This window comes from Harpia harpyja, chromosome Z (assembly GCF_026419915.1).
Source record: "Harpia harpyja isolate bHarHar1 chromosome Z, bHarHar1 primary haplotype, whole genome shotgun sequence".
Classification (NCBI taxonomy): domain Eukaryota; kingdom Metazoa; phylum Chordata; class Aves; order Accipitriformes; family Accipitridae; genus Harpia; species Harpia harpyja.
Window position 1 is genome coordinate 81,638,484 of NC_068969.1, and position 21,065 is coordinate 81,659,548.

The 21,065-nt window shown below is 39.6% G+C and overlaps 1 protein-coding gene and 2 non-coding genes across 9 annotated transcripts in view; 2 read left to right on the forward strand and 1 right to left on the reverse strand.

The window, feature by feature from the left end:
- NFIB (nuclear factor I B) overlaps nucleotides 1–21,065 on the forward strand; it is a 279,147-nt gene that overhangs the window by 46,847 nt on the left and 211,235 nt on the right. The gene's annotated exons all lie outside the window — the stretch shown is intronic.
- On the forward strand, nucleotides 2,629–2,700 carry TRNAH-GUG (transfer RNA histidin (anticodon GUG)). Its single transcript has one exon. It is a non-coding gene; the product is annotated as a tRNA-His (tRNA).
- Nucleotides 9,697–9,768, reverse strand: TRNAH-GUG (transfer RNA histidin (anticodon GUG)). Its single transcript has one exon. It is a non-coding gene; the product is annotated as a tRNA-His (tRNA).

Here is a 21,065-nt window from a genome sequence, read left to right on the forward strand (position 1 = left end):
ATTTTAACTTAATCCCCTTACTTTGAAGGGGATGCCATGGACAGAAACCTGTATCTGTAATATTTACTAGACTTCTGTCTTTAGGGGAAATCTGGGTGTTCTGAGGAACTCAAACAAAACTGAAGTTGCTGTTGTTATTTCAGAACAGGTAACCAGTAATAACAAGATCCAAAATATAAAAAACCACTAAGCTTATTTAAGGTCCTAAGTATGGAAATTAAGTAAATATTCTAAGAGCTCTACTTCCATGGGTCTACAATAATAAGAAATGTCAGAGAAGTTACTACCAAATCATTTTTGTTCCAGGTCTGTTCCACCTGCCCACACGTCCATGATGCTGACCAACACCACCTTCCAAATGCACTCATGCTCACATGCAGGTGACTAGGTGATGGTACTGTCCTGTTCACTGTTAAGACCTTTTGAGCTGATTTCAGCCCTTATCTACCACCCTTCTTTCTGAGCCACAGTTTTCCATGTTCTTCAATGAATATATTTAAAAAAAAAAAAAAAAGAAAAAAGAAGAAGAAATTTATGGTAATGAAGAACACTTGATACACTGTCCTGATAGTGGCTGTTAAATACTGGTGCCCAGTTTCTTTGTCCTGTTTAGTCAAGGTCTTTGGAGTACTGGGGAGTATCGTAGGACTTACACACCTAAGCTTTTGCTCAGAAGTGGCAATCACTGTCCACCTGTTCCAGGATTTCTTTAGGATTCAAAGGGCTTGGAGGCTAGTGAGGGAAAGGGAAAAAGGCCTTCCCATACTGTGACTTCTTACAGCTGACAACATATATGTGATGGCTTTACAGGTAACATTCACAGCATAATGCACAAGCTGTGCTAGAAGGGATTGCTTTTTCCAGTCCTTTTTCCTTGCCAGAAGATTCAGCACCTTACTATCCTGACACCTGATTTCCAGAGAGCTGTGGCATGAGAACTGAAGGACAAGGCTAGAAGGGGAAGATAGGGAGAGTCTTTATTTTTTTGTTGTTGCTTATTTACACTTCTATGCTTAATTTCTGCTAAGTGTAATGGCTTTATGAGGCAACAGCAAACCTAAATTGAGGGATTAGTTTTATGTCAAATGTGTACCACTCCTGGTCCTGGTTTTCTTTCTTTCAAGGTTGTGACAGCAACACAGTCCCTTAACACAGGGCTAGGCTGTGCCTGGCAGGACTGGAGATCAGGGAAGCAGTTCCTGCCCTGTGGAAGGGTACACCGACCCTTGAGCAAAATGCTATTCTGGTTGCACCAACCCCTCAGGCAAGGCTGTAGGGTGAGGTTCAGCAGTCTGAACCACCATTAAAGCACCCTTTTTCTCCATGTGCCCCCAGCAACCTTCAGAAAGAGAGTAAGAGAGATACTTTCTCCTTCCCTCCTGTGGCTCCAGCGCCAGGGAAGACCCCTCCTTGCACTTGCAGGAGGGACCTGTGCTTTTCCCTAAGGCAGGGGCAGTGTGATTCAGCACTGAGGCAGAGCAGAGTCTGCTTAGTAAGTTTGCCTTTTAAAGTCCCAGGCTGGTGTTTCTTTTGCATGGTCTGCTTTTGGATTAGTCCCCACCGTGCAGACCTTCATCCAGAGTAAATCCACAACTCAGCATGTTGAAGACATGCTGAAGACATTTTAATGGTCTTGTGTATGATGGCCTAGTAAGTCTCTTTGTATGTCTTCCTCATTCTTCAGAGACTCGGTGTGGCACTGTACCACTGCAGTGGTAGTGTTGCTGTGATCAACCAAGCAAGGTTTTTTAATTAAATAATGAATACAACTGGGTGGAGGGTGAGCATGAGGAAAACAGGCTGCATTTTCGGAGCAGGGCTTGAGTGACCCAGCGCTCGCCGCATTGTTCTCTTTCCCTATGATAATCTTTCTTCATGTTGCACAGCTTGATTTCTGTTGAAGCTCTTATTTGAGAGAACTAACAATTTTTTGCTGTTGTGCCTGTTTGAATGTTGTTTACAGTCTTTTTGTGTCTGAACGCCTGACAAAGTGCAAGTGCTTCTCAGCAGTTGCCTCAGTAGAACATTAATTGATGGTCTTAGTTGATAGAAGCTAAAAGTGCTCACTCCCCTCAGACTTCATCTGTAGTATTTCACCATCTCCTTGCACAGTAGATAATGCAAATTCTGGAAAAAGTGGGGTTTGTGTTCTGTGCTTATTGCAGAGGTAAGGAAGAGGGCATCCATCAATACAAGCAATTACATTAGAATGAATCATATCTAGTTCAACTCAGCAATTGCAGTTTTCAATTATGTAGATTTTGTTCATTTGCCTAGATCTGTCTCTACAGCCATTGCCAGACCTTTCTGCTGTCATGACCTTGCCTTCCCCATCACTGATAAATTAGGAAAAAAACGTTCTCTCTGAAAAGATTTGGGGGACAGCAGAAGGGTTATTATAACTCTCCTGAGCCTGTTTTTAGGCAATCCTGATAAGCATGGATTATTAAGAGAAAGGAAAAGTAAGTCTGGAGGCAATTTTGAGAAGACAGCAACATGTAATTCTAACAACGTTTAGAACCAACTGCTGCTAAAACTCAGTGTAAACTGTAGGTGGCACCATTTGTATAAAATTTTGGAGAGCACTGGAGAAAAAAGTTGCTTTAATTTCGAGTTTTCTGATAGCTTGCCGTGATCGTATAGTGGTTAGTACTCTGCGTTGTGGCCGCAGCAACCTCGGTTCAAATCCGAGTCACGGCAGTGAAAGGTGCATCTTTTGAAGAGATGCAATTACAGATTGCATAGCAAAAATAATTAGTTATGTCTAAGACTAAGATGAGAAAACAATTAGAAGCTCTGTAACTTTTACAAGAATGTTTTGGTAAAAAAGTGTGTGACATAAGTATTAGTTCAGTAATCCTGTTGACAAGTGAGATTTTTTTTTTTTATTTAGGTGTTTATGGATATTGTGATAAACACAGTGGCATACTGAGCATGTGATTTTTACTCATTACAGCTACTTAAGATCTGGACTGAGCCATGGAGCCTGTTTGGTTTTGATCTTTCCTAGTTTTTCATGGTAATAGAGCAATCAGCCTGAATTGCTTGGAAATACGACAGTGGCAGATGTGGAAATCCTGCTTACCTAGGCCTGAACTGCTGCTAGCAGAAGGTCTTTGCTGGTGACAGACAAGAGGAACCCTCACTTGTCAGTAAGTCCAGCGATTCCCTTTGTTTTTGTGGTAGGAATGGTGTCTAACTTCACTGTCCTGCCTCACTATGAGCTTAGAGTCTCAGAATGAAGACTTCTAAAATGACCATGTCGATTTTATAAATTAGTTATGGTAACTAATGGCAGTTTGTGCAATAAATGATAAATTAATAACAAAACAATGTAGCTGGTAACACCTATATTAATAAAAGATCGTTATTATGGAGTTTATCAGATTATTTGGATGCCACTGAATAGAGTTTCTGGTAGTTGGTTCTTTAATTTGATAAGGAGTTAATTTAAGAGCAAGCGCTGTTTTTCTCTCACTGTTGCATCTGATGGGACACCAGTCCCCTACAAAACAGATTACATCTCCACCAGGCTCAGACAGATTCAAGGTTCATGCAACAAGCCCAGCTCTTGCAGAGTGTGAATGACAGGTGCCTTTCTCTCTGCAAAGCAGCAGGAACTTTCCTTGCCCTCCTACCCAGTGAGGAAGTGAAACAAAACTTCCTATGCACTTATGTCAGGAAAAACCTAAGCCCCATATGCCTGGAAACCTGGGAGGACACCTGACCTCTGGACGCTGTAGGCTTAGGTGTCCCAATTTTGGTGTAGTAGGCTAGTGACCCCTGGCATCTTATCACCTCCTTCAGGTTCACATGCTCTTTATGTTGTGTTTCTTAAAAGTATCTTTGGGTATTCCTCTGATTGGCCTCAGATTTCCTGTCTAAATATCACTCAGCCTTTTAGGAGCCTATCAGAGCAATTAGGTCTTGACTTCTTGGTCTACTTGATGAGACAGATGTGACTGATTTCCCAGAAGAAAGCAATTTAGAAACAGGCACTAGCATAAAAGAGACCAGGATGATCTTTCATACACTGTTCCTGCTGTAGTCTCTCAGAAATGTCATCTGCTGTGTTAGATTTTATAAACTCCAGAAATACCAGATTAACTCATCACAGGTGCATATATTCTTTAAAGCATCCTAGTGAATGAAGTTCTAGAAAAGAAATCAAAAAATTGCAATGCCAGGAATTCTGCTCTACTCATGCATCATCCTCGGGCTGCTGAAACACTCAAGGCTCACCCCTGCTTGACCTCAATCTCCTTGGAACTGACTTCTCTATATCCAGTGTTCATCTGTAGCTAAAGTGTAGAAACCTTGTATTAGTTATAGTAATATTGATGATTTTGAAGAGTTTTGACAGGACACTAGACAAATTCAAAATGTCCTTTTTTTTATTTTATGAAGACTTACCTGGAAACAGTGGTCATTCTGTTTGTTTTAGTTTATTTAGGATAACAATATCTGTATTGCTAGCCTAACGCTAGCACTGTAAACTGAGAACAAGAATGGTGTAGGCAGATAATCAGACCTTTCTCACCAATCCCCCCTGCAGTTATTTGTTCTCCCTACAAGAGAATCAAAATTAAAATGCAACTCCATTTTGGAATATAAACATACAAATGCAGGTGGCTCCCAGCATTCTATTTCCTGAGAAAATATTTATCAATTTTCCATTCTCATTAGGGACAAAAACTTTAGTACAAAACAGTTTCCAAGGATAACAGGATTGCAGACTAGGAAACACACAGATATAATCCTGGAACTGATTTTTACTTTGAATTGTACAAAGAATTGCCTGTATGTTTCTGAAATATGTGGGTATTCATTTCTAGCAGACATGTCCAGATAACACTTTTCCAGTTGGAAGCCATGTGTCACATCCCAATTTCTCATGATGATGACTCAAGTTCACCAATTCCAAGGTCAGGATTAAGGTGAAACAACACCAGGGATCCGTTAACTCACAAAACTCAACTTTTATTCGCTCACAACAAGAATTGGCATGAAACTACATCAGTAAACTGTGTAACACGTGCTAACCATACGTCACCAAACATATACTATAAGCCTTGCTTATTTGGGGATCAGTTCAGGGAAGAAAATAAGGAGATCCTTCCCGTTGAGTCACGAGGTTCGTAGCGGATCCCCTTGCTTTCTAGACTCCTTCTCAGAGAGGATCCCAGGGGCGGCCGGATCTACTCCTAGTCCCAGACTTGGTAAACTTGGTTTATCTTTAAAGGGATGAGGTGTAGGGATTATGGAAAAAAAAAGAGACAGAGGGAGAGAGAGAGAGAAAAGAGAAAGATTTCACTGGTTCTGGGTCCAGCATTGGTCCCACCAGCCTGAGGGTCCAGTTCCAGAGGGCACCCACACATGGGGCTTCAGTTTGTGTCCTTTTATCATCTCCTTGCCCCTCCTTCAGGCAGGCACTCAAACTCATTACGCTAATTAGCTGTCATGCACGGTTTGTGCTTCCAGAACCTTCAGGAAATGGGTCATTGGGCTTGGGGGGTTGTTTGGAGAGTAACTTCTCCCTCCCTGCAGGTGTGACCCTTGTTTGACATTTGGCCAAACACGGTGAGCTGCCCCGCTCAGAATGTCAGAACAGGGAACTGCGCACCCTCCCTCACTGCACAGCCGGCCTCCATGTCCTGTTGCTGACCAACTCCTCACCTGCAGCTCCTTGCTAGGCAGGGGTCATTGCCATTATGCAGAACTTGCCCCACCACAGTGTTTGAGGCATTAACTCCTTCAGTCTCTCACACCATGGTCTAATAATAATATGTTCAAAGTATTAACAAGGATCCAGGTTTACATAAATCTGTTTCTGAAACTCTTTTTCTCTAAGAACGATTTGAAGGCCAGAGAGAAGTGTTCGCTTCAGCAGCTTTCTCTGCCTTTATGCAGCAAGCTGATCTGGTGGGAAATGAAGAATACTATTTTAAAAATGAGAGAGGAAAAGAGAGCACATATTCTGCAGCTCTTCTGTGTTCTTTTGTGCCTGCCATTGTTCTCATGCATAGTCCATTCTGCACAGAATGTAAAACCTTTAAGACTTAGAGGTCTCTATCTCCATATCCCCAACATGCCTAATTCACATGTGGGCACTGAAACTAATATGACATACCCATCAACAATGCTCGGGGAGAGATTTATTTCTTGTTATTGTATTTCAACATTAGCTGTTGATTAGAGTTAAAACTGCTAGAGTTTTTAAGCTATGGAGAAAGACACTTAGTTGTTTAGCAGGCAACACTGAACAGAAAAACTTGTAAAAACTTTTGAAGTATTAACTGAACGCAACATAGATTTCTGTTCTACTTCCTTCATTTTTCAGCAGTGCAGCAGAGTTGGTTGTATCCTGTCTGATGTTGATATCAGGTGTTGAGCAGGATAGAAAGCAGTGGCTGTTTTGAATCTCCAGTCATCAAATCAAATTAATTCTGTTTTTCATTCTCTTTACAGGAGTGCAGCGCATATTAAAACTTTTATAGGTCCCCTCTGAAATCCTTTCAAAGGGCTCTGGTCAAGAAGAGTCTTTGAAAGGAGATCTTCTGTGGTAAAGAGACCTCCTGAAAGCTTAAATAGCTGGTTGTGTTTTAGCAAAGAATGCCAGGAATTCATTTCACAGGTGGGATGATTTTACCTCTGGAAATTCAGCTCTGAGTTTACAAGGTATTATTGCAGGATGGGTAGTAATTGGGGAAAATTTGGCAGACAGGGAGATTCCTGAGCTTGATGTGTAAACATAACTGCATAAACAATGTCTGATGCTGCAGTTCTGTAGCTTTTCTCATCATCTGTCTTTGGTGTTTCTTAAAAGAAAGCATGTCCTTCTCTCTAAATAAGACTGTATGGCTTCTTATTTGTAAAGGTCCAGTAGTCACTTGCTGCACTGGAACACATGTGAAGACTGTGGTCAATGTTTGAAGCTTTTGACTTGTACCACTTTATGCTAAGCTTTGGCTCAGGTTTGAATCCTACAATTTTCTGCACTACTTTTCAAACTACTGAGTAGGGCCTCGTTTCACTTCTTCATCAAGAGTTCAGCAAAACCCCCAAACTACCAAATGTCCAAAAGTGTCTATCTAAATAATGTTTTATGTTGCTTTTTTTAAAAAATATTTCTCTCTGGTTTTATATTTCTTAAATTCTAAATTCCTGATTTTTTATTCTAAAAACTTTATAGATGTGTCTTCTTGATTTGGAATTTCACAGAAGCAAAATCAGCTCTTTGAGTTAGATTCAAACACACCTGGTAAATATCTCTTTCACAAAGCTTTGATGAAAGTCATTCATGTGCTCAATGTTTTACCACTTTTTCCTCCACTCTTTTATAAAGAAATGTTGTATATGTTTTCTTTGCACCAAATACAACTCAGAAGATGACACTTTGTGATACTCCTTTTAAAGGAATATCTTCTTTGTCACAAAGAAGCCTCCATCCAAAGGGATCCCAAAACATAGTGTCTTAAAAATCTTTGAGAAGTGAGCATAGTTTTGATATTCCATGCTAATACAGCAAAAATTTTCTCTTATAACATGGTCGGTAATGTTAACATAACTGATGCCTCTGTGCTGCTAAACCAGCACCTACATGCCTTTTGCACCTGAGACTTATGCATGGAGCCAACAATATAGCCACTGCACTATTTCTGGTAATTTATTTCTCGTGGATCCCTGCGTTCCCAGTTTAGATCTTGTGCTTCTAGACTCCTGGAATAATAATTTTGTTGTTGTTGTTGTTGTTGCTGTTGCTGTTCTCTGATATGAGCAGCAAACCTCTTATTTCAGTCTCCAGAATTGTATCACTAATTTGTTTGGGGGTGGCAGGTCTGTCTAAACTCTTTAGGAAAATCTGGAATAGTAGGATGTTTTTATTCTGGGACCTGCACTGTTGCTATTATTCACCATGCAGCTGAAGGCGAGAAGGTGTACTGACCTTTGCACTGGCACAGAGAAGAAAACTTCTTTATGATATAACCATGAAGGCATTTGTATTAAAACCACATGGGGTAAATTACTGTTTTACTGTTACACTTGAGAAAGAAAAGTCTGAATCATTTAGCTAAAGCAACAGTAAGAAAACTAGCATATTGGTTTGAATTTTTTTTACATAAGAACTGAACCTGACTGAAAAATAATTACAAAAGAACTCTAGAAGGCCTACTGTAAGAAAGGTGAAGTCTTCAAGAGAGACAAAAGTTCAAATTCTAGAAAAAGATTTAAGGTTGATCCACCAGCTATTGAACTGGTTTGTTTCACCATATTGTCCTTCCTATTTCTTGTTTGCTGAGAGATGGGTTTAATGGAATTAAATATTCCCTGCTGGTCTTCATAGTTATATGAGTCCTGCTTTAAAAACAATCCTTTTTCATCTTAATAGTTTCAAGATAGTCTTGCTTCCTTACTGACCCCTGGACAGAGACCTGGAGAAAGTTTGCCCAGAGCTGGGAAGCCTGTGTCTGGATGCCTGAATAGTGTTTGACCTAAGAAGGACATCCACTGTCTTCAGTAAGGAAAACTTTTGAGACTCCGGCCTCAGCTGTTAGAAACATACAGCCATTTTGCATAAATTAGTATTTGTTGCATTCTCCTTTTTCATCCCCTGTTTTTTAGTCAGGCTGTGTGTTTAAGTACAAAGAAATCATCTGGTCAAAATGAGTAGTTTTTACTTCAGTCAGCAAGATGTATAGCTATCAAATGATGAAATCAGAATTAGTCATATGATCTGAAGTTCATGAATACATTTTTGAGCATCTTGTGTTGATAACAAATTAGAACTGTGTTGCTGCATGGTTCAATCAGTATATAAAGTGCCTATCTGTAGGCACTTGGGAGTGTTTCTTGAAAATATCTTCCCTTGTGCCTTTCACCTAACTTCCTTACCTTACCATCCCCATACTGGAAAACCACTGGTCCCTTGCACCCCCACCCCAATAAACAGCAACACTCACCAGCCAGCATAGGCAGGATGAGTGAATGGTGCTTAGATAAATAGAGAATCATGTCAGACCATTTTTCCCCCTTTTGGCAGAATCCTCCCAGTCACATCATCCTCTACCCACAAAAATGGCACTGCATTTCCAACAGTGTCTTGCTTCTCTTTTTAATCAAATTTCAGACCTAGACATGATGTCTCCCATTTGCTGCATTGATTACCAGCCTCATAAGTGCATCATTCTTGGAACAAAGATACTAAAAAGCCTCACAGTAAAGAAATTGATTGCATGTAATTTCATGCCTCCTTTGCTGCTCCTCCCTGAAAAAACTCCACTGGAATTTTCTGTTGTGGTGAGTCATCCCTGGGGACAGATCATAGAAAGAAATCAGTCTTCACTGGGAGAGAGAAAGGAGATGTTAAAAAACTGACAGAGTGAAGTCAGCGAAAATGTTGTCCCAGCCAACCGTAGTACAATAACATCTGTGTAAACTGCTTGAAATCACACAAAAGGAGGCAAAAAAACAACAGTGCAAAGAGTGTCAACCACTTTATCATATAGCAATGAGCTACAAAAACTTTTTTTTTTCAGCTACTGCTTCCTGTCATCTGTTTTTTTCTGTGCTTCAGACACTGAGACCTGTTCAGCAGTTACTGCAGAGTGAGAGCTGGGGTGGGTGTCACATCCCCGGTGGTGTGCCTCCAGCACCAAATATCCAAAAGCAAGGACTAAAACCGTCCTCTCTCCCCTGTGCCGTGACTCGGATTTGAACCGAGGTTCCTGCGGCCACAACGCAGAGTACTAACCACTATACGATCACGGCAAGCTACAGAGGACATGTCCAGTGTCTCGTATTTTCTGTCCCCTCTAGCAGAGCCACGCAAGCATTGCCATCTAGCACGGACCAGCTATAATGTTTCATATGCTGGCCTCCTCCCCGGGGTGACCACTACTATTGTGGCATGCCCTGGCATCCCCCAACCAAAACCGGTGCTGCCAACTGAGAATTACATGCAGAAGACAGGCACAAATGTTATGGTGGCAGAAAAATATTCCTGCTCCTTTTGGCCATTGCAGTCTGGTGTGGAAATCTTTCGTTGCCTTCTGCTTGGCCAATGTCTATCTTCGAACATGCAATAATTTTGGTCTGCGAATCTTCTTTCTGTTTTCAATGCTGTGCCTACTGATGGAGGAAAATCTGGTGAAAGGACATTCAAAGTTACAAAATTATTTTAAAAGCTGTTGAAAAGGAAGCATAAAAACACATGTTCCCCTCCTGCTGTAAGTCAGATTTGAACCAAGGTTGCCATAGCCACTGCACATAGTACCAGCCACTGGACTATCACAGCAAGCTGGCACATTGTAACAGGTTTTGAACAGACAAGGCAGAAGATAAGATTTCTAGTAAAATACCAAATGTTGGTAACACTGAATGATCAAAGAAGGATTTCTGTTGAGGCTTGAGAGTTAATGTTTCAAAACACAAGTGTTAATAGTAGAGTTATTCTAGTAATTGTCTTTATTACATATCCACCATTTAGTCTCACTTTTTAATTCTGTGTCTGACAGTGATAATAAAAGATTGATAATAGAAAGTACCTTCACAGTTTTGTTAATTAGTTTAGAAAGTGGAAGGAATTGGTAAGCACACCAGACAGTTGTGCTGCCATTCAGAGGGGTCTGGTCTTGTCAGGCTGGAGAAATGGGCTGACAGGAACTCCACAAAGCTCAACAAGTGGAAGAGCCAAACCCTGCACCTGGGGAAGAACAGCTCCATGCACCAGCACATGCTGGGGGCTGACCAACGGGAAAGCAGCTTGTCAGAGAAGGCCCTGGGAGTTCTGGTGGACACCAAGTTGACCATGAGCCAGCAATGTACCCTTGTGGCAAAGAAGGCTGACAGCCTCCTTGGCTGCATCAGACAGAGTATTGCAGCAGGTCAAGGGAGGTGATCCTTTCTCTGTACTCAGCACTGCTGAGACACATCTGGGTGGTGTGTCCAGTTCTGGGCTCCCTAGTACAAGAGAGGCATGGGCATACTGGAGTGAGTCCACTGAAGAGCCACTAAGATGATGAAGGGCTTGGAGCTTGGAGAGGGTGAGAGAGCTGGGACTTTTTAGCTCAAGAAGAGCAGGCTTAGGAAGAATCTTATCAATGTGCATAAATACCTGATCAGAGGGTAAAGAAGATGGACCCAGGCTCCTTTCTGTTGTATAGAGTGACAGAACAGAAGGCAATGGGCACAAATTGAAATAAAGGAAATTCCTTATAAATCTAAGAAAAACTTACTTACTCTAAGGGTGGTTGAACACCAGACCAGGTTGCCCGGAGAGGTTGTGCAGCCTCCATCCTTGGAGATACTCAAACCCAACTTGACATAGTCCTGGGCAACCAGCTGTAGCTGACCCTGTTCAAGCCACAGTGGAACTAAAGACTTCCAGAGGGGCTGGCCAGCCTCACTGATTCTGATTCTCAGGAAAGCAAAAGGAAAAAAAACCAACCCAGACCTGTTAACCAAAATAAAATGTCAGTGCTTGCAAATTTATTTATTTTTTAACATTTCTATAATGTATAGCTGTGCATGGCAGCACAGGCAGTTGAGCAGAGGGAGTCCATGAGTGCCAAGAAATGGGAACTGAAAGCTTGACAACCTTCCCTGTCAACATCCCCGAAGCCTGTGTGAGCCAGAGAAGGAAGCAGTAGCTAGAGACTGAGCACCTTAGTTGGTACAAAAACATTTAGGACAATTTTAAGTGTCTTCTCCTATGTTTTCAGAATTGACAAAGGCTTTGTAACATGGATCTTGCCCAGTGCATGCATGTATTATATTTTTGCTGGGAGTTATAGGTGCCAAGTCATGGGTATGAATGGTTAAATGGTTAAATGTATAGATTAGCAAGATTGCCTGGAATTTTCCAGCTTTTTGCCAAGGTGCATGAATATAGATTACATTGTTTCAGCCAAACTCCCTGTGATTATGAAAAAAGGAGTTGGCTGATTTTTCTTCTACTAACCACAAATAAATAAGAAGATGTCAGTTTGCCAGTCTATTCAGACTATGGTCTTTTTTCTTTCCTTTTTTTTAATAACTCCACCCAATGTGGTTGGTTGTATGTGCTGGCATAATAATAGGAATATCCACAATTGTGCTGCAAATTATTTCCATTTCTAGGAGTTTATCTTGTCCCAGTATTTGCAGTGCCTTGGATTTGATCCAAAGGTCTAAATTATTTTAATAGTACACAAGGCCACATTTCTGCACCTAAACACATATGTACAGCTTTATTTGCATTGCTTTGTAAGATTCCACGTGCTAAATGAAAGACTTTTACATCTGTAATACTTGTGCATGGTCTCACGTTGATTAAATGCCTATCATCTGCTTCATATTTAAAGCCTACTAGCAGCCCGGTAATCTTTCCCTCTTGCTTCTATTCTCCATACTTCTCTTTTGTTGAAACCAAACCAGATTATTGTTAGAGAAACCAATGCAAAGCTACTGATTGCACAATACTGTGTGTCATTCAAGAAAAAGAGTGATCTTTAAAACATTTTAAACTCAAAAGCATGTTTGCAACATTAGTAAGTATGCCTCTGCCTTTGATTCAGCTTGTGCTTTCATAACTGTTAAACCTGACTAGTTGCTGTTGGCATCAAGGGAAAAACTTGTCACATTAGACCATGTCAGCATGTCTGAATACAAAACATGAGCCTCTGCAGATTCTTTGATTTGATAGCATGTTAGTTATGTTTCTTTAATTGACTGTGGTTACTAAAATTTAGGTAAGATCTTGATTAACTTGGAAATTGGGAATCTTGGCCTAGTGGCACTGAATACAAGTAGGTCTCCTTGAAATAATCCTGGCACACTGTGTTTCCAGTATTTCCCCCATTTAAAAATTATCCAAGAAGCAGTGGTTGGATGTTCCTTGGTAGCAGAAGCAGAAGAAACTTAGCTATGTTCACAGGTGGTAAGGTTGCCTTACATTAGAGTAGACAATGGCAACATCAAGGAGAAGAGGGTTTCAGAACAAGACAAAACCCAGAGGCAAGTGGGTTTAAACTAAAGACACTTCATCCTTTTTTGTGTTCAAGGTGTGGCTATTTGGGAATAGCAAGACCTCTTAAGTGTATAAGCATCCTAACTTACAGTGGTAGAGCAGACCTTTGCCCCAAGACATCTGAGAGGCCATCTGTAGTACAATTTTTGGTATTGCAGGAAATGTTACTGCTACAGTTCAGATTATGCTATTGCTTCCAGTAAAATCCTGTCACCCTGCCATCTGTCTTCCCCTTATGTTACTGCCTTTCTTTCCTTGTGTATCATGACTTAAATTTTCACTGGATTGAATTTCTGTTCCCATGTAATTATATCAAAATAAAGGAGCCCATGGATACATGTGATGGGTTATTTCCCTCTTGAATGATGACGTAACATCTAGCAAAATGGCCCCAGAGTAAAAGGCTTTTTCCTGTGCTATGTTAAGGATGCAGAAGAGCTAACTCAGCTGCTAAGCCCTGTGTACTTTTCTGAAAAAAAGAAGTGAACTGCCCTAAGGTGTGTGCATTTCAAAGCAAATTCTTTGATAAACTAAGTTCCATTGCAATCATCCTGATGACATGGTACCATTAAATGAGCCTGAAAAGTCCTTGTGGTTAAACTAAACACTTGCAACACAGTATTATGTTTGCAACTGGGTAAAACATAGAAATTCAGCCTCTTATTATACTTATTTTTTAGTTGTCCGAGTTATTATGTGTGGACAGATTATATGGGAATTCAATGCAGTCTGCAGAATGCTTAGGATATATTTAAAATGTAATATTAGATAGTAAAAATATTTGATTTTGAAGTGTATAAGTGTTTTTTTCAAGACAGTTTAAAAAAAAAAATCCTTTATCAAAACCTGAGGTTGATGATGGACATCTCACAATTTAAAATCACTTTTTAAATGAATTTCTCATTTTATGTTAGTACTGGCTTAATGTAAGAGTTAGTGGATGGTTTTTACTTAGACATGAATTATCATAATGTCTAAACAAAACACTGGATACTAAACCTGCCTTTAAGTAAATCTGGCTGGCAAATTAAACCTTATGTGAGCCTGAGGAAAGCCATAAAGCATCCTATGACTCTGTTCAGTTGGAATTTTTCTGGTGCAGAAACTTGCCTCACATAATGCTGAGAAGAAACCAGGGGGGGACAGTGACAGTGACTGAAAGCTAACACCTATCCCATCCAGCTGTGTTTCAGTCTGCCTAGCACACATATGCCAAAACTTGTCTTAATTCACAACCATTATTTGTTTTACTTTTTATTTTTGAAAATTGTTCTAGCTCCAAGGCAGTTTAGAGGTGATATATCCCTCTGTAATGAGCATGTCAGACCAAAGCAGACCATGGTTTGGAGTTTCCTGGTTTGAAATCCTGCCTTTGATACTCAGATTTGATGTAGATGCACGGATAGCTACAGTCAAGGCCATCTGTTTAAATAAACAGCAAAGTCCCACTTGCAAAATTCTCAGACTTTTGGGTGTTACAGTGCAGAGGAGTCAAGCAAATGTAGATTGCTTGGCTGTCCAGACAGTACCGTACTGCATCTCTTCAGAAAAAACTTTTCCATCAAATAACTAAGGCAATGGTGGAAAAATTTTATGGGAGCCACATTTAACTTGATTTACAGCTTGTTCTATGGAAAGGATAACTGTGAGACAAAAACACAAAGGAAATGTTCACATACGTCTCTTATGCAATGGCTGCTTTATCTTGTGTGTAAAGGACTGACAAAAATATTCAGAGCAGCTGTAATAATGGAATACTCATTAGGTCATTCCAATCACATAACCAAACAGTACCTTATCATGGATGGTATTTAAGCATCTTTCAAATTAAGAAAAGGATTTCAAAACCCATTTTTTAAATAACAGATTGTTGATAAAAAGAACAGAAACTCAGCTTTCACAAAACAAGGTACACATGACACCCAGAATGTTTTGTAACAAGGTTTAGCTTTTGTTGTTGGAAATAAGTAGATCTCTCTGACTTGTTGTTCCAATATGAAAACTTATCTCAGAATTATGTAAGAAGGAATGAGATGACCTTTCAGTCGCACTTCTGCAACCAAACAGCTTGTTATCTTCACCTTAGTCTAGGCAGCATTGTCCCCTTTAGTGTCAACCAACAACCATGAATTCTCTCTTTCTGTTGTGTGCATCCCAAGCTCCTGTGCTTCTTCAGTTCAAAAGATGTTAGTTTCCTGAAGTCTTCATCATAATGACTAGTTGTCTAATTCCTCTAATACATGAATAGTCATTAGCAGCATAGTATAATCCTTCTAGCAATGTATTGCTACTATCCCACGCCTAGCAGACACTGGAGGTGCATGGATCAGAAGCAGCACCACTCTCTGCCAGGGAGTCTGCTTTGCAGCCTTGATGGATATTTATGATAAAGCCTTATGATAGCTGTGTTTGCCTACCATCACCAGCTCACAGCACCTATGGCTGGAGTAACTGTTCACAAATATTGCTGCTACAGCTCAGCATTTATCTTCAGCTATCAGACTGTGCTCATTGCTGTTGCAGGAAAAATGCTACCAATACTACACACAGAACAAAAATGTTTTTATAAGGGAACTCACACAGATTCCTTTTTGTCTTTCAGCTGCTTTCTGTAGGCCCTGATTTCCAGTGTAAAATCATGTCACAACAGAATTAACAAGAGACTAATAAGAGATAAGATGGTCCATAAACAGTTCAGTTATATGGACTGTTGTGAAAATTGATCAAATCTTTGTATAATTCTGCTAAAACTTGAAATGGTGCTTCACCTTCTGTAAAGGTGCTTTCAAGTTTCTTCTCAGCCTTTTTAGGGATATGGCCACTCCCTGCTACCAATGTGTTTCTCAGAGAAAGGTGACGTTCGTACCGCCAGAACTGCTGTTACTTGGAACATCCCATGTTCAAGTCTGTGTGCATCATCTATACAGAACTACTTTTTCTGTTGTTTGACTATCAAAAAGTCTTTTCTCCTCTTCTGTTTTCAATGTTCCCTTCAGATTTTAAAATATTTTATTGCTGAAAACACCCTCACAAGCATAGCGGATGGTATATTAGAAATATATCATAAGTTCATTCTGTATAATGCTGACAACACAGCTAATGCATTAGGCTAGTAAAATACTATTACTGTCAATGAGATAACAGCAGTGTACCAGTGGGCCCAGGAGAGATCAAATTCATTTCCCTGTTGATATTGTCCTGTTGGCAACTGTCAGATGTTGACTACTAGCTCTGCGTCTGTGGGGCTTTTTGGATTGCAGTGAAAAGATACTGTAATTTTTGTTTTCTTTTTTTTTATGTACCATCTTATATCTCTGGGGATAGCTTTTGTCAATTCAGTTGTGACCCTTATATTGGCTACACTGAGAGCTCCCTAAGCACAAGCTCGACAACCTACGTTATAAACCCTACATAAATGCATTTTCTATTCTTGGTAACAAAACAGTAGATTTTAAAACTTATTCTAATGTCAGTTAATTAGTGTTAAAATAAGGGGGTTCAGATTATTATAGCCAGATTTTGTTGTGCTAATTACCTCTTGAATATGCTATTTGAGGTTAGGAAAGTGCTGCTCAGGGGATGACAAAATGAGAGCCGCTGTAGTAGAGTCCCTTTAAACTCTGGAGGTGGCAGAACTTTCCAGTGTTTTCAGTCCTAAAGTTAGAAAGACATTACACTCCATGATGAGGTCTTTTATTGTATCTACTGAATGCAAACCAAACAAATAAACCAAAACACCCTACCCATACCCCACAGATATATTGTTAAAGAACTCCCTTATTATCTTATTTAATATGCTACATGCAGCTAGAAGTGGTTAAGATCCAATATTCTTGATGTTTTGTTACACTACAAAATTGCAGAATATAAAAATTGTCTGGCTTAGATTTGCATGGTAATTAAGATTTACCTGGCAGGAGTTCATTAGAAACAGGCACAATAATGTCAAACTTCTGGCTTCCTTGAGAAATCTAATCCGTGACCCATCACTCTGCATTCGAGTGGTCTGAAAGAGATTTTCTTATGCTGAATAAACATTTTTAGAAAATACCTACTTTTAAAAAAGCTCAAACAATTGTTTGTTTGATATCTGTGAAATAACAAAATGTTAAGCGATTACCAGGTTAAAAATGAGTCCAGGAGCTGGATAATATCATAATCTAAACCTCAGAACTGAATTAAGGGCATTGATTAACACCATCTGATCCTGGAGATTCAGTCACACTATTAAAATCTATTCAGTAGCTATTAAATAATTATGTAAACAGAGAATTATTATTTAATAGTGATTTCACCAGTTATGTCTACATTTTGAATATTTGAAGGATTCAGATTATTCACTGACATGATCTGTTTTGTTTCACTAATAATCTGCCATTAATAGGTACTTTTTGGCAAAAAGTATTTACACTGGGGCCAAAAGAAAAGTGACAAGGTTTTCTCTGTAAGCAGGAATACTGTTTACCAAATCTTTCCTCACCATGTTCCTCGGTGTCTTTCCCTTTTTGATGTACATCAGAATCATATTGAGCATGTGATGGGGGGAGAGCTTTTATGAGGTTTGGGGCTGTAAAGTGATTGCAGTTTCACATACTGTTCTATTTGTAATTGAACGAGGTTTACTGCTGCCACCTCCCATCTGTTAATCCCTGCCACATTCACCAGAGGTTATAACCAGTTCACATCTACCAGCATAACCAGCCACGTGCTCACCCTCTAACGGGGCTGTCGGGATGATACATGTTCCCTAAACATCTTTCATGGTGGGAGAGGCTGATTATGAGTGAGGTATAAAAACTTCTCATTTTGAAGGATGGTGACAGGGAACAATAATATTAACCTAGCTCAGTTGTGCTCGAACATCATGGTTGATACCTCACCTGTCTGTAATACGAAAGGGACTGGGAAAATTTGGCATAGGTTTGCAGCAGTGGACCACAGTGGGTATGTCATTCAATCTACATATAATTAGGTTTTCTACCTGTAAAATATATCTCAAAAGCACTGTGAGAATTTCATTTGTTAATGTTTGCAATGTTGTTTTGTTTCTCAGAAGAGATAGTACATTGTCTATGATATCTAGATACTAATTAAATTATGTGATACATCAGTGTCACTTCAAAATCAGATATAATCCTAAGCATAATTAAAAAACTCCTTTTAGGTTGCATTAGTAGCAGTTACAGCTATAGGATCCCGATATTTATGCAATCAAGTAATTACCAAACAAATTATTACGAGCCGTCCTAAATTAATATAACCTGAAAAGGTTAAAGTAACCCTGAGGTAATTAATCTCTTCTGCTGCAATGACCAGTACCATGAAATGTTTATCAAACACAGCCTTATCTTCCCTTATTTTGCAATTCACTGTCAGTGTCCTCAGTCTACAGTGCATTCATTCCTGTGGTATTTTGTGAGGAGAGCAAAGCACCGAGAACCCAGAAATCTGATTTCTATTCTCTGTTCTCTCCCAGTCCTCAGCAAGACATCTAACTATAACTCCTTATTTTTCATATCTGTAAAATCCAGGCAACAAAGTAAAATAATCATGGCTGATAGAAAAATGCTTCACAAATCATGGATGAAACACGTGAAAAAAGGTCACCCACAACAGGTGTGTAATTTTAACCCCAGTATGTACACTGCCCTAAATGTAGCTCCAACTCAAATGCCTAATGGCAGTCTCAACAATGATAATTGGTTGGAAGTATTTAAAGCTTTCATAAATATTAACCAATACAGTTTCCTAGTTTATCTGAGACTTTATTGTCCTATACAAAGAATAAATTGAAGCAAAAAGAAGTAACCGCCACATCTGTCATGACATAAATTTTTATGATGACTCAAATGACAGAATTGATCCTGATTTTGACTAGAAGTGCAGCACAATGACATTATTATTACTGTCAAACATAGAGCATGGGCCTTTTTTGTAATACTAGATTACACAAATGTGCTTATACTTAATTACACTCCATGAAAACCATTCCAAGTTATTTATCTGCTAAGAACTAATAACTTGTTTCATGTAATTTTTACTTACTATGTCTGGTTAGGCAATGTTTTTTTCCCCAAAATCTTGAACAACTTAATATTTAACTGAGCATTTTTGCTGGGTAAAACAAGCTCCCTCTGCTGGATCTGCAGAAAAGAGTATGGATCTGCCTAGGTCCTGTGGAAAGGCTGGGCATTGAGTGGGGCTTTGCCATTCGTTTTAGGAAAGTGGATTTTCTTACTGATCTTGGTTGTTAAAAGCACCACTTAAAGGACAAGGAGTCAAAGCTTCATCTACAAAGAGTGTTGAACCACTGATGAAGACTACTGGCTCCAAAGGGACAAAGAGGCTTTTCCTCAGACTAGTGTTTTTCACCAGTCATTAGAGAGCCACCCCTTTCTGTGAAAAGAAACTAAGATTTTGAATAGTAAAGGAAACTGTTTATGCTTCTTTCAACCCTGAAGAGCTTCATTCACTGCCTGCCATACCTCACATCTGTCTTTCTCATAACAGCAGAAAAATTGTTCAGCCCTCTTTTTCAAAAGCATGAGACCAGTTTAAAAATCATGAGATTTGACATGAAACCATTAAGATACCAAGAAAGCACATTTTTGGAGGGGCTGTGCAGAAGGGGAGAACAAACAGATAACAACTTTTTGGGGTGCTCTTCTCTTAATGAAAACTGAGATTATATCATCATAATTTTATCAGTACATTGTTTATTAATTATAATTATGTGGTTATAATTATAATTATTATATAATCCTCAGTCTCCAACAGTTGCTTAAGGAAAAACACCAAATGTCATGAAAATCAGAATTAAATAATGACATACAACAACACTACAATTCATAAAATCTGCAACAGAGTCCCTATTTTTCAAAGTTTGGTACGAAACAAAAATCGACTACAAAACATGCCCTTCCTAAATACAGTTTGGCCTTTTGATCATTGCTCTCCTTGGACCCAGCATATGCTAAATGGTGTGTGTGAACCAAGGAGCTTCTAATATTTGTTATGTGTTTCTGCTCCAAGTTGCAAAGTTTCACAGATGTTTGTAACATTCTGTCCTTACCAGGAACTGTGACCAATTAAGCCTAGAAAGCTCTCTTGAACAGATCAGTTTGTCTCCAAAACAGACAAAAAGCATGTTCCGTATTAAACTGTATTATTGTGCACATCTAATTTAAGACCCTCTGGGAACTGGTTTTCATAAATCCCACTGCATTTCACTCCTTTTCCCTGCCTCTTGTACCAGTCTAATACCTGATTGTTACATGCCTAGACTTTTGGGGGTTTTATTCATGTGACTTAAATTTTGACTCATAATACGCATATGCTGAAGAAGGAACAAAACTGAAAGTGAAGAAGGAACAAAACTTTCCACATAACTGTGGGAACTCTTTGCTTTGTTACATGGTTATAGGAGGATTGTGTGCTTCCGCATAGCTACACATTTAGGTCTGCATGTTACCTTACGCTCCTTCATGTCTAACATATACTGCTAACTACCATAGAAAAGGGCTATTCTTAAACAAGATGGGATTAGTAGACTATGCCACAATTTCGTACGGGAAAAAGCTGCTCAGAATCACAGAATCACAGAATGGCTGAGGTTGGAAGGAACCTCTGGTGGTCATCTGGTGTCATGGTTTAACCCCAGCCAGCAACTAAGCACCACACAGCCACTTGCTCACTCCCCCCGACCCAGTGGGATGGGGGAGAGAACTGGAAGGAAAAAGATAAAACTCGTGGGTTGAGATAAGAACAGTTTAATAGGACAGAAAGGAAGAAAATAATTATGATAAAAATCATAATCATAAAATGACAATAATAGTAATAAAATAATTGGAATATACAAGACAAGTGATGCACAATGCAATTGCTCACCACCTGCTGACCAATGCCCAGTTAGTTCCCGAGCTGCAATCCACGTTCCCACAGCCAACTCCCCCCAGTTTATATACTGGACATGACATCACATGGTATGGAATACCCCTTAGGTCAGTTTGGGTCAGCTGTCCTGGCTGTGTCCCCTCCCAACTTCTTGTGCCCCTCCAGC